Source organism: Physeter macrocephalus, chromosome 11 (assembly GCF_002837175.3).
Source record: "Physeter macrocephalus isolate SW-GA chromosome 11, ASM283717v5, whole genome shotgun sequence".
Taxonomy (NCBI): domain Eukaryota; kingdom Metazoa; phylum Chordata; class Mammalia; order Artiodactyla; family Physeteridae; genus Physeter; species Physeter macrocephalus.
Window position 1 is genome coordinate 2,222,517 of NC_041224.1, and position 12,606 is coordinate 2,235,122.

A 12,606-nucleotide genomic window follows, 5' to 3' on the forward strand; every position below is an offset into this window, starting at 1 on the left:
CAAAAAGAGGTATACACAAAAAGCTAAAAGAGGATAAAATTCAACATGAAAAATACTTGATTCACCCAAAAAAAGGTAAGAAAGGAGGAACAAATTAAATAATGGATAAGTAGAAAACAAATAGCAGTTTATATATTTAAACACTACAATATCAATATTTGTCAGACTAGATGAAAAAGTAAAGCCCAATAAATGCTATTTACAAGAAACATATGGTAATTATAAAGACAGACTAAACGGTTGAAAGTAAAGGTGTAGAAAAAGCTGTACATGCAAACACTAAATATAATAAATCTGGTATGGCTTTATTGTTATTAGTCAAAGAAGACTTAAAGACAAAGAAAAGATAAGCAAAGATAAAGATAAAGAGGAATATTCCAAAATGATAAAAGAACAAACCCATCAAGAAGACATAACAATTCTAAAGGCCCATGCACTTAATAGAAGATTTGAACAATACTAAACACCAACTTGAACTAAATGATGCTTATAGAATATTACACTCAATACACATTATTTTTAGGTGCACATGGAATATTGATATTAGATCATATGCTGGGCCATAAAATAAAGCTCAAATATAAAAAGGCTGAAATTATACAGAGTATATTCTTCAGCCACGGTAACATTAAATTAGAAATAAATAACAAGTCATCTTGATTTGGAAACTCTCCAAAATATTTAAAAATTAAGCCATATACATTAAACAATCTATGTATCAAAGAAATTTAAGAAAATTAGAAAATTATTTGAACTAACACACAATACTTGAACTAAAAGAATGGAAACAAAACATATCAAAATATGTCAAATTCAGTTAAAGTAGTGCTTAGAGGGCAATTTATAGCTTTATAAAATAGTCATTAAAGAAAAGAAAAATGTGTGAGGTCAGCAAAATAAGTTTCCAATTACGAATTTAGGAAAAGAGGAGCAAATTAGAAGAAAGGAAATAACAAAAACATGAAAAGAAAGTAATGAAATAGAAAACATATAAATAACAGAGGAAATTAACAAAAACAAAGGTTACTTTATTGAAAAGGCTAATATAATTAACTAATCTCTAGACTGACCAAGAAAAATAGTACAGGCAACACAAACTGTCGATCTCAAGAAATCAAGGATTACTGCTACAGATTCTAGTAGATATATTTGACATCTTAGATATCATTTGACATCTTAGATAAAATATACAAATTCCTTTAAAGACACAAATTATCACACCTAATACAAATTTTTTTTAACTTAAAGAAACCTATAACTACTAAAGGGATTAAATGTATAATTACAAACTTTCCCACAACGCACACTCTAGGCCCAGAAGTATTCACTGATAAATTTTATCACACATTTAAGAAAGAAATAATACAAATCCTACTTAAACTCCTCCACAAAAAAAGAATAGAAAGGAATACTTCCCAATTCATTTTAGAACATTAGTATTACTCTGATACCAAAAGTCACCAGAAGAAGAACTATAGACTAATTCCTCATAAACAAATGCAAAATTCTAACAAAATATTAGCACATCAAATCCAGCAACAAATAAAAAGAACAATACTTCATGATCAAGTGAGGTATATCACATGAATTCAAGACAGGTCTAACAATGAAAATTCAATCAGTATAAATTACTACTTTACACAGATAAAAGAGAATTTAGAATTATCTTAATAGATAACAGATAGATAATAAGATTACCTTAATAGATGCAGAAAAAGTATATGACAAAATTCAACACTCAGCTCTGATGAAAACTTTTAACAACCTAGGAAGAGAATGGAACTTCAATCAGACATATGTTATCTATAAAAAGCCGTACAGCTAACATCATATTCAATGCAATGGTGAAGCATTAAATAGTTTTCCTCTAAAACTGAGACAAGATAAGGATTCTCTATTCTTGTCCATGAAAAATAAATAAATGGAAGGAAAAACTATGACACGGGAAGAAGTTAAACTCATTATTCACTGATGACATGATTATATGTGTAGAGAAATCAGTGTAACTACTAAAGTATGACTAATTGAATTGTACTTTTACATGCTAACAACAAACAAATGGAAATGAAGTTTTTAAAATACTACTCATTATAGTATCAAAACCCTCAAATGTCTAAGAATAAATCTAATGAAATATGTATAATACTTCTACATTAAAAACTGTAAAACAAAACCCACATATGTTTGGTCAATTGACCTTCAACCAAGGTGCCAAGTAATTCAATGGGAAAAAATCTTTTTTTTTCCAGCTTCACTGAAATATAATTGACAAATAAAATTGTAAGATGTTTAAAGTGTACAACGTGATGATTTAGTATATGTATACATTGTGAAAGGATTCCCCCATTTAGTTAATTAATACATCCATTACCTTGCATATTTACCTTTTTTTTTCTTGGTGAGAACATTTAAGTTCTGCTCTCTTAGCAAATTTCAATTATACAATAGACTGTTAACAACTACAGTCACCATGTGATACATTGGATACTCAGACCTTATTCATCTACTAACTGAAAGACCTGTAACCTTTTATCAACCTCCCCCATCATCCCCACTCTCCAACTCATGGCAACTACTTTTCTACTTTCTACTTCTATGAGTGTGGCTATAAAATTTTTTTTCAGTTTCCACATATAAGTGAAACCATGCAGTATTTTACTTTCTAACAAATGGTGCTGAACAACTGGATTATCTATAGAACAAGAAAATTAACCTCAACCTCTACTTCATTCCAAACATAAAACTTCAAAATGGATCATTACTGGCAGCTGACTGAAAACTAGTGCAAACCAGAGGAATCCAACTGTTGAACTCAAAGAAACCAAGACTCTCACTTCTGACCAACATAAAGAGGGGTTGGATTTACCCTCCTAACTGAATCAACCAAAAAACAATCAAAATATAGGACATAACAATTCTGAACACATTAAGCATGAGGCAGTGAAGAATAGTGATCCCTGAGAGAAGGGAACGGAAGCAGGTGAGGGGTAGGGTTGCCCCACATAGGGTCTTGGAAGAGTTTCCAGGGTACAACACAAAGTGGGGGAACATCTTTAGAACCATACAGACTCCCTGAGCTGAGGAGACCAAGGAGGCTACAGTTCACAGGAGGGACTACAGGAATGTAGGAATTGTAGGAAGTGATGAAAGTTATAACACATCTACCACAACTTGGTTTTTCCCTCATTCAACAAATCCTGTTGATGTTCTTTCCTCCATAAGAGTTGTTGACCAAACCTTTGGTATTTATTACTCTTCCTTGAAATTTCAGTAAGGCTCAAACTTGGTTGGCTAAAGATGGTTGATGTGGGTAATTTAGTGTAAGTCACTTTTACTTTAGGATAGTAAATGAGTAAAAGTGCATTAGTCATCACAAATACTTGTGCTAGTTCATGTTCAAGTATTGGGCCTTTCCTGCATCACAGCAGGGGCCCTTCACTATGCTGTATTCTCAACCACTGAGTAAGCAAAGTTACATGGTATTAACAGCTGCTTTTTTTCACCCTCGAACTGACTGAATTTTAGCAAGAGATGAAATAATTTTTACTGACAAAAATGTAGAAGGTTTACATAGCCCCTTACAACTTGGGCTGGAAACTTTAAAAGAAATATGATAAACACCCACCCACTCTTTCCAAGCTACTTGTAGATTAAACAATGTCACATCTGTTTGTGAGTTAAAAGGCTTACTCTATGGCTTTTGCATTTTATCTTCATGTTTCCTACTCTTATAAATAATGTACACATGACTACAGCTAGATTGTATGTTCATCGAGATTATTACATCCATACCATTATATCTTTTTGTAACACAAACACTATATTGTTTACATAATATCCTTAGATCATATGTGATAAGCCTTCACTGTATATGATATGAGAAATTACTGCTTTTTACAACACATTAATGACTCATAGAAACCATGACTTCAACTATGCATAGTGTACTTTTATCTAGTGGACATTTTATGATCCAATGGAGAATAGAGACCATTAGGTTCACCCTCCTCAAACATATTCCATTAGTTTTAAAGGCGTTGTTAAGGGATCTGTGATTCAAGAATTAGGAAACACCCCAAAACTAGAAGACAAGGTGAAGTGCAACAGATAACGGAATTTATCAAGTGCAGGTCAGAGTTTAGCTACAAGGATGCAGAGCCATCAGGAGAGGCTTGGGGAGCTGAATCTCGGACAAAGTGTTCAAGAAGAGACCACTGGTCATGCTGGGGTCTGAGCTACAAGATGGGGGTTTCAGTGGGACTCTTAATACCTCCCAATGGGAGAGTAGTCTAAAGATTAGTCTTGTTTTCTCCAAACTATATTTCTCTGAAACTTGTGCCTACCCTCCTTCACAAAGCAGGGCTTCCAACAGACCTTTGTGTTTAAGCCTACAGTGTCTGAAAGGGATTTGGGTTTACAGCCTCCAGTTGCATCTCCAGGACGTGAGTGTGTACTTATTTTAGTCCTCTGAAGCTTTGAAACAAGGCACACTCTTCTCCTTCTGCTGATAGCATCTTTGGCCATAGTTTTTCTCAAAATAAGCTATTGCAGCCATATGAAAATCTGTTGATGCGGGTAATGCCTCTCTTGATGAAGTATACAGCAGGTCTCTTCCTCAGCAGGTAATAGGCACCACCACATAATTTGATGATATATAGAAAACACAACTGGCTTTGAGCTTGTGAATCATTCTATTTTTCCAGAAAAAAAAATTTCATCATCAGTTCTTTCATCTCTACCTTCTCAAAGTCTTATCCTCTCTTGAGATAGTATCAGGTCAATAGGCATTCCATATTGATGCTGATCTTTCTAACCACAGTGAATATTTTTAAATGAATATTTTTTTATTTCACCTGTAACCATTCCTTATCTTTTTTTTGAGATAAGGAATTATTGACTGCATAGATAACATGCAACACATGTTCAATGATTTTTTGTGTGTGTTAGTCCTTCTGAATTTTTCCTATACTCAAATAACTTTGCACTTCCAATGAGCTCATTTTTGTTTCCATTGTCATCATAATGCCTCTTCTTAAAACTCTCCTTGCGGGCTTCCCTGGTGGCGCAGTGGTTGCGCGTCCGCCTGCCGATGCAGGGGAACCGGGTTCGCGCCCCGGTCCGGGAGGATCCCACGTGCCGTGGAGCGGCTGGGCCCGTGAGCCATGGCCGCTGGGCCTGCGCGTCCGGAGCCTGTGCTCCGCAACGGGAGAGGCCGCAGCAGAGGGAGGCCCGCATACCACACACACAAAAAAAACTCTCCTTGCTTTTGTACCTGTTGACCATAACAGAATTAATAATGGCCAACATCTCAACATGAAAGGCAAACCAGAGAATATCATAGAACTTGCTTTGGTCTAAATGTCTGTGTCTTCCCCAAATTCATATGTTGGAATTCTCACGTGCAAGGTGATGGTGTTAGTAGGTGGGGCCTTTGGGGGTGATTAGGTCATGAAGGTGGAGCCCTCATGAATGGGATTAGTGCCTTTATAGAAAAGGTTCCAGAGAGATCGCATGCCCCTTAACCATGTGAGGACACAGCAAGAAGTCAGCGGTCTGCAACCAGAGAGATGGCCTTCACCAGAAACCTACCATGTTGGCACCTTGATGTTGGCCTTCCAGCCTCCCAAACTGTGCAAAATAAATTTCTATTGTTCTGTTGTAAGCTACCCAGTTTGTGATATTTTGTTATAGCCACCCGAATTGACTAAGACAGTAATCTAGCCAAAATGTGGTGACAGGGACTAAAATGTTCATACTTCCCTGCTCGTGCCAACTGTCAGGGTAGGCAGACCTGAGTCACTATTCTTTTGGACCATAAGTTGAAAGATGCTATACATAAAGCACAAAACTGTAGGTAAGTTGCTTTCTCTCTATCCCGTCCATCACTCTGTGAGTTAGATGAGTGCAGAATCTATGTTCAGTGTCTCCAGTACATCCCATCACAACTGTTCCATAATAATAACCCCCAGGGTGTATTTTCTGAATTCAAGAAAACAAATTCATACAAATCTCTGATTTCAGAGGAAACAGAAAATTCCTTTAGAGCCACATTCATCTACTTGAGATTGAACAGTGGGATTATCTGGGAAGATTTGTTCAAGGTCACATACCCATCTTCTCCACACTGAATATGTATCATTTAACAAAGTTTCCAGAAGATTCTGATACGTGAGTCTGACTTAGAATCATAGTAATAAAAGATTCAGCTTGATTTTTTTGGTTAATTTTAATGTGTTACAATCACAAAGGCAATGAAGAAGTAAATATATGTATATGCATACACTTACTTGCATACTATACATGTATACATATGCAAGTATATTTATAGATAGATAAATACGTATGTACATATTTATATTTGTATATATTTATAGATTGATAAATAAATAGGTAGATGACATGTAAATAGTACTGAGACATTTTATCCGGCCTTAAACCCAAGAGTTAGAAATGTGAAATACAAAATAAGAAATAATATAAAAAATTTTTGAATGTGCACAAAAACGATTTAATCATAATAGAGAAAACAAAAAGAACAGGCATTTTTCAAAGTATCACATGAGCTGCTGTGCCAATTAAGGTGCTAATCTGGTTTTCTTATAAATGGAGATACTTATGTGTTGTCCTTTGATATTTTTAAATGAATATAAGGCAGGTGAGTTACTAAATTTTTCAAGAAAAAGTTTTAGGTATAAAACATGTTTTCATCTCATCAAAACATTAGATTCCACATATAAATGGTATCCTATGATATTTGTCTTTCTCTGTCTGACTTACTTCACTTAGTATGATAATCCCTAGGTCCAATGAACTTATTTACAAAACAGAAAGAGACTCACAGACATAGAAAACAAACTTATGGTTACCAAAAGGGAAACTGGGGAGAGGGATAAATTAGGAATTTGGGAGTGACATATACACACTACTATATATAAAATAGATAGTCAACAAGGACCTACTATATAGCACAGGGAACTCTACTCAGTATTTTGTAATAACCTATAATGGAAAAGAATCTGAAAAAGAATATATATATATATATTCTGTTATATATGTGTATATATATATATATATATATATATATACACATATATAACAGAATCACTCTGCTGTACACCTGAAACTAACATGACATTGTTAATCAACTATACTTCAATAAAAAATAAATTTAAAAAAATAACAGACATTTATTATCTCACAGTTTCAGCAGATCAGAAATTCAGGAATAGCTTAGCTAGACAGCTATGCCTCAAGCTTTCTCATGGCCTGCAGTCACAACTAAGTTGGGTAGGGAGGTATCAAAGAAGACCCCCTTTCAAATTCACTCATGTCATTGTTGCAGGCCTTGGGCCCTCACCAGGTGGGTCTTTCCACAGGGCTACCTCATGACTTGCAGGTGAATTTCCCCCAGCTCTGAGTGATTCCAGTGAGAATGAGAGAGCTCAAGCACCCACAAGATGAAAGCCACAATCTTTTAAACCCAATCTTGGAAGTGACAGCCCCTCACTTCTGCTGTATTCTATTCACTGGAAGCAAGTCACTAAATCAAGCCTGCTCTAATTGCTTGGGTATCACACAGAAGGATTATATGAAGATCATTAGATGCCATCTCAGAAGCTTTCTACATCAACCTGAAAAAGAACGTTGCAAGCAATTTTGTTATTATACTAATTCACAACTCTGATCATCCCAGCAATTACCCTAGGTAAAGTGGTAAAAAGGATAATCAAAATCCCCATCAAAGATGCAGACATTGAGTTCTACAAATCAGGATGGAAAAATTTCCACAATCTCTGACCATTTAATAGGATTTTGGTATAGAAGCTGCCCTCTGACTGCCGTCTCAAAATTTCACTGAGAAAAATGTTTTTCCCACGCAATATCTCACACGCCCCTTGGAATTGTGGGAGATGTCTAGCAGGCTCCAAGGTGTGGTTGAAAGAATTAGAGCCCAGGACTCAGAAGGACAGTACTCTGGTTCCAGGTCTGATAATAAATTTTCTAGGTATCAGCACCTCTATGTATAAATGTAATGCTTTAAAGAGTTCCTTATGTCCTGCCAGTATTCAATAAATAACACTTGGAAGAAAAACTGAGTAATATTACCTTCATGAGTCATTACCATTGTTCTTCTGCATATATAAGGTAAATAAAAGTCTCATTTGGACTGCTTAAATTTTTAATGCAGCTAAAATCTCAGAGCCTAGACTTAAAACACCAAGCCTAGGTTTAAATATCAAGAAACTAGTAAAATAGTATTTTGTGTGTCCATGAAAAAAAGGGTACTATTGCTGTAATTACTCTTTCTTACTCTTTTTAAAATTGTAATTAACTCTTGATTGTGGGGTGTGTATATATGTGTGTGTTTAACAAATGTTTTATTTGGGGATAATTTTGGATTTACAGAAACGTTGCAAAGACAGTACAGAGAGTTTCCATATACCCTTAACCTAGTTTTCCCTAAGGTTATCATCTTACTTAAGAATAATTCATTTGTCAAAACTAAGAATAACATTGGTACATTACTTTTGACTCAACTTCAGATTTCATTCAGGTTCTACCAGTTTTTCCATGAAAGTCCTTTTCCTGTTCCAGGATCTGATCCAGAATGCCACATTGCATTGTCATCTGGTCTCCTAGTCTCCTCCAATCTGTCCTCCTTTGCTTTTCATGACCGTAGCAATTTTGAGGAGTAGTGGTTATTCTGTAGAATATCCTTCAATTTAGGCGGTGTGATGTTTTTCTCATGATTAGGCTAAGAATACAAGATGAGCTGACTTCTCATCACATCATATCAAGGGGTACATGATATCAGCATGAATTACTACTGATGATGTTAACCTTTATGATTTGCTTAAAGTGGTGTCTGCTAGATTTCTGCACTGTAAAGTCTCTTTTTTTTTTTCCTTTCCTATACTCTATTGATAAGATGCAAGTCACTAGACCCAGCCCACACTCAAGTGCATCCAGGGCACATTTTATTATGAACATTTTACCCAGTGGCAAAATTCATTTTGGAAATTTCAACATGAATATGCCTTCTCTCTAAATTTAAATCTCTATGACTCTTCATAAAAATTTATTTCCCTATAAATGCTTCTTTACTCCATACTTCTCTCTCTTTAGGCCCACCTCGGGAAACATTTTAAACAGGAGAGAGAAGTAAAAACATTTAATCATCATCAAACGACAAAGCAGAATAGAAACTACTGTCAAAATTGCATTAAATGACATTAGTCGTTCATCCTCAAGTTAGTATGTGATGGTTCTGATTATGCTATATATGAGGAAACAAACAAAAACAGAAAAACTAAATTTTATAGAACTGCAAAAATTCCATATCTATAGTTTATGGCACAGCACTTTAAAATATTCTGATTTTTTAATGACAGTTATTTAGACTAAAGATTTCAAAGCCAAACTTTACAGAGTTATCTATCCTTGCTAGGGTTCTAGCTCAAAGATCTCTTGGGTTTTAATCTTCCTAGACTGCATGAACCCTGTCCACAGCTCTGAAGGTGATCTTTATACAACTCGAAGGGCTGCAAAGTAGTTGTATGCCCAACAGAGACTCCTCTTCCCTGAAAATTTAAAATAACAACATTCCTCTTCATTTCCTTCATTATTTAAGAAGTTTGGGTGTGATTCTCCAAGTAATGATTTGTGTTGCAGAATTTCGAGACTGGCAGGAAAAAATCTCTCGAAGAAGAGGTCCTACAGCTGTGAAATGTTCTCTCGCTGACACAGTTTCAGTCTGGAACATTTAGAGTATGAAGTAAGACTTCACTTTTATTGGCTATGTGTGGGTTGTTTGGTTTCTTGGCAAGCATGTTTTGCATGTTGAATATTTCCCATGAATACTTTCTTTTCGTTTCGTGTTTGGGCGCCATTTCTTCTAGTAGGTAACCAATAAATTAAGCAAAGCAAATTAAATATTCCTTTTTTCATGCTTTGGTTATACACATTTCCGAGGAAAGTGTTTAGGACCTAAATTTCTATTTAATTGACTAAATTTTAGATTTTTTGTTTTGCTTGTTATAAACCGTCAACAAGTTTGTAATTTCCTTTGAGGGTAGGGATTATCTCTGTTTATTTTTTTCTGCAGGGCTCCATACAGCACTGAGCATAACACATAGCTTCAAAGGAAAAAGGACCAAAAAAACCCCCACAAAAGTGACCCTTTACTTTAGATGTTACTCACTCTTAAAAGTTTTATAAAATGTTTGTTAACAAATTAATACTGTACTATTAAATCAGGAGATGGCTTAAATACATAGTGATCAAAAGATACACCAGTGTTTTAGTAATATTTTTATACAACTCTTATGTTAAATATCAGTGGTTCTGATTTATTTGTACTGTGGTCTTCTGCATATTTACTTTTCACTTCTCTACTGAATTCCTCACATTGACTTTTAAGAAAAATCTAAAACTCTTTGTTCTTTCTATTCCTTCAGTTGTCCGTTGTGGAATGCCTAGAAACCAGGCTGATAAGATGAATGATAACAGCTCATGTATATTCATATGCAATCTTATCTCACACATTATCTCATTGCATCTTCTTTCCTATTCTACTACCCAGGCTCACATCCTCATCACCATTGCAGTAACCACCTACTATAGCCAGTCCCCCCCTTCTTCTTTTCATTGTTCAAACTGTTACTACATTTATCCTTATAAATCATATCCTGATCTTATCTCTTTCTTACTAAAATAAATCAATAGTTTTCTATGTTCTATAAAATGAAGTTTAAAAAAAAAAGCCTCCTAAGAAATATTTCAAGAAAAATAGAACATAGAACAAACCAAGTGCTCATGGAAAAGAACATGTAAGATGAAACTAGAAAGATTAGATACATAGAGAGCTAATAGAATAGATATGAAGGTTATTTCTCTATAATTTAAGGAGCTTTATTCCCTGTTTGGCAATGAGGAGTAATTGCAAAACTTTTAGTAAGAAAGTAATATACTATTTGTATTTTAGGGGCAGCATTCAGACTATAGTGCACATAAAAGGGATAATAAAAAGGGACTGATGGAAAATTTGGACAGAAGCCTATCTCAGTTAAGTCCAAGTGAGAGATAAAAAGGAGGTAGAGAAAAGGAGGTGTAATCAGGGAAGAGTTGAAGGTCCTTGATGACTGATTAGAGAATAGGATGAGGAAGCTGAAAGAACAGAGAAAGACTTGAGGTTTCTAGTTTGGATGGTTTTTATCAATAACAAATATAGGAGATATTAGTGGAAGAATAGATTTGGTTGTAGGTGGAAGAGCTGGGTGGTTAGTGATGCAAATGTGATATGAAGAGCATGCTGAGCTTAGTTTTGTATACATTGAGGTTGAAGATCTTGTGGGACGCCCCAGCATTTAATATGAAAGAATTTAGGCAAGATCCTGTGTGTAACTTTCCTTTTATTTCCTGTAGTGTTCAGCACAGAGCCTTTAGTTTCAATAAACACTTACTTGAATGAGTAATTATGATTGAGGGAATGCATAAGTGAATGATTGCATTCAGGTTCCCAAATAGCAGAGAGGTGTTCATAATTTTCCTCTACACCATCCTCTGGGTTGGCTCATGAGCACCTCAAGTAGAGAAAAGCCCTAGCAGAGCTTTTTGAAGGAGGAGATCCTGTACTACCAATGTTATCAAGTACCAGTGGGCCACGCCCCATTTACCTGGTCCATAGAAAGAACAAGCAAAAATGAAGTGTCCACTGATCAACCTCCAAATGTTCATCTGTGCACAAAAATATGCTAGCAAAGGCAAGAAGGGGTTTTTTGTAAGCTGTCCCTAATGTGTCATTTGCTTGGAACTCTAGCTTTACTTTGTTTCTTCTTTACTCCCTCTTTCCCTTTTTAAAAAATTTCTTTTGTTTCCTGGGAAATTTTCTCTTCCTTCTGCCTTTGTTCTCCTGCTTATTAACTTTACTTATTCTTCCTCTGATTCTTCTCATAAATATCATTTATCATATTTCAGAAATTGAGAAAAACTACAGGGAGATTGCAGAAAATTCAAAAGCTGGAGTAGAAAAACTCAAAAACAATTTAATTACATCTCAATGGAAAAAGGGACTTTTAATGTAGCTAATGGTTAGAAGACATTCAAGTAAAATATGTTATAACATAAGTATTATCAAAAATCCAGAAACTGTAAAAATTAAAACCAGATAAGTAAAATAGTGTTAGTAAGAGTTTATTAGGCACATAAGAACAGTTCACAAACTGGTAACTTTCAAACCAACAGTGGAATGACGCTCAGGGACATGACACTGCAGGATGGCTTATAAAATGAAAATAAGGACGTTGTTTAAACCTTACAGTGATTTGTTATTACAATGAGGATTTTCAGATGGTAGAGGATTGGTTAAAAGTGCAGATCTTATATCATCTTAGAAAGATGAGTTAGGTTTCTTTTATGATTATGAGATGAATACATAGCCAAGAAATAAAAAAAGTTAAGTTTTGCTTATGTTCATGAAGTAAGCTAGATTTAGTTTTGTTTATGTGTCTTAAACGATTTTACCTTCTTGGGGGATTTTCAAGCCTGGTTTCCATTTTATTTTATTTTAACAACTCCTCCCTTTTGGTCACTCTCTCTTAAAGCTGA

General features: G+C 34.9%; 2 long non-coding RNA genes across 6 annotated transcripts in view; one reads left to right on the forward strand and one right to left on the reverse strand.

Annotated features, from left to right (window-relative positions):
• LOC114487255 (uncharacterized) overlaps nt 1–12,606 on the reverse strand; it is a 364,849-nt gene that overhangs the window by 137,978 nt on the left and 214,265 nt on the right. For all 4 annotated transcript variants that reach the window (XR_008618448.1, XR_008618447.1, XR_008618446.1 and 1 more), the window contains one exon: nt 1,699–1,765. This is a non-coding gene — a long non-coding RNA (uncharacterized lncRNA). The remainder of the gene's footprint in view (nt 1–1,698; nt 1,766–12,606) is intronic.
• LOC114487257 (uncharacterized) overlaps nt 1–12,606 on the forward strand; it is a 35,448-nt gene that overhangs the window by 5,200 nt on the left and 17,642 nt on the right. For both annotated transcript variants that reach the window (XR_008618454.1, XR_008618453.1), the window contains one exon: nt 9,673–9,775. This is a non-coding gene — a long non-coding RNA (uncharacterized lncRNA). The remainder of the gene's footprint in view (nt 1–9,672; nt 9,776–12,606) is intronic.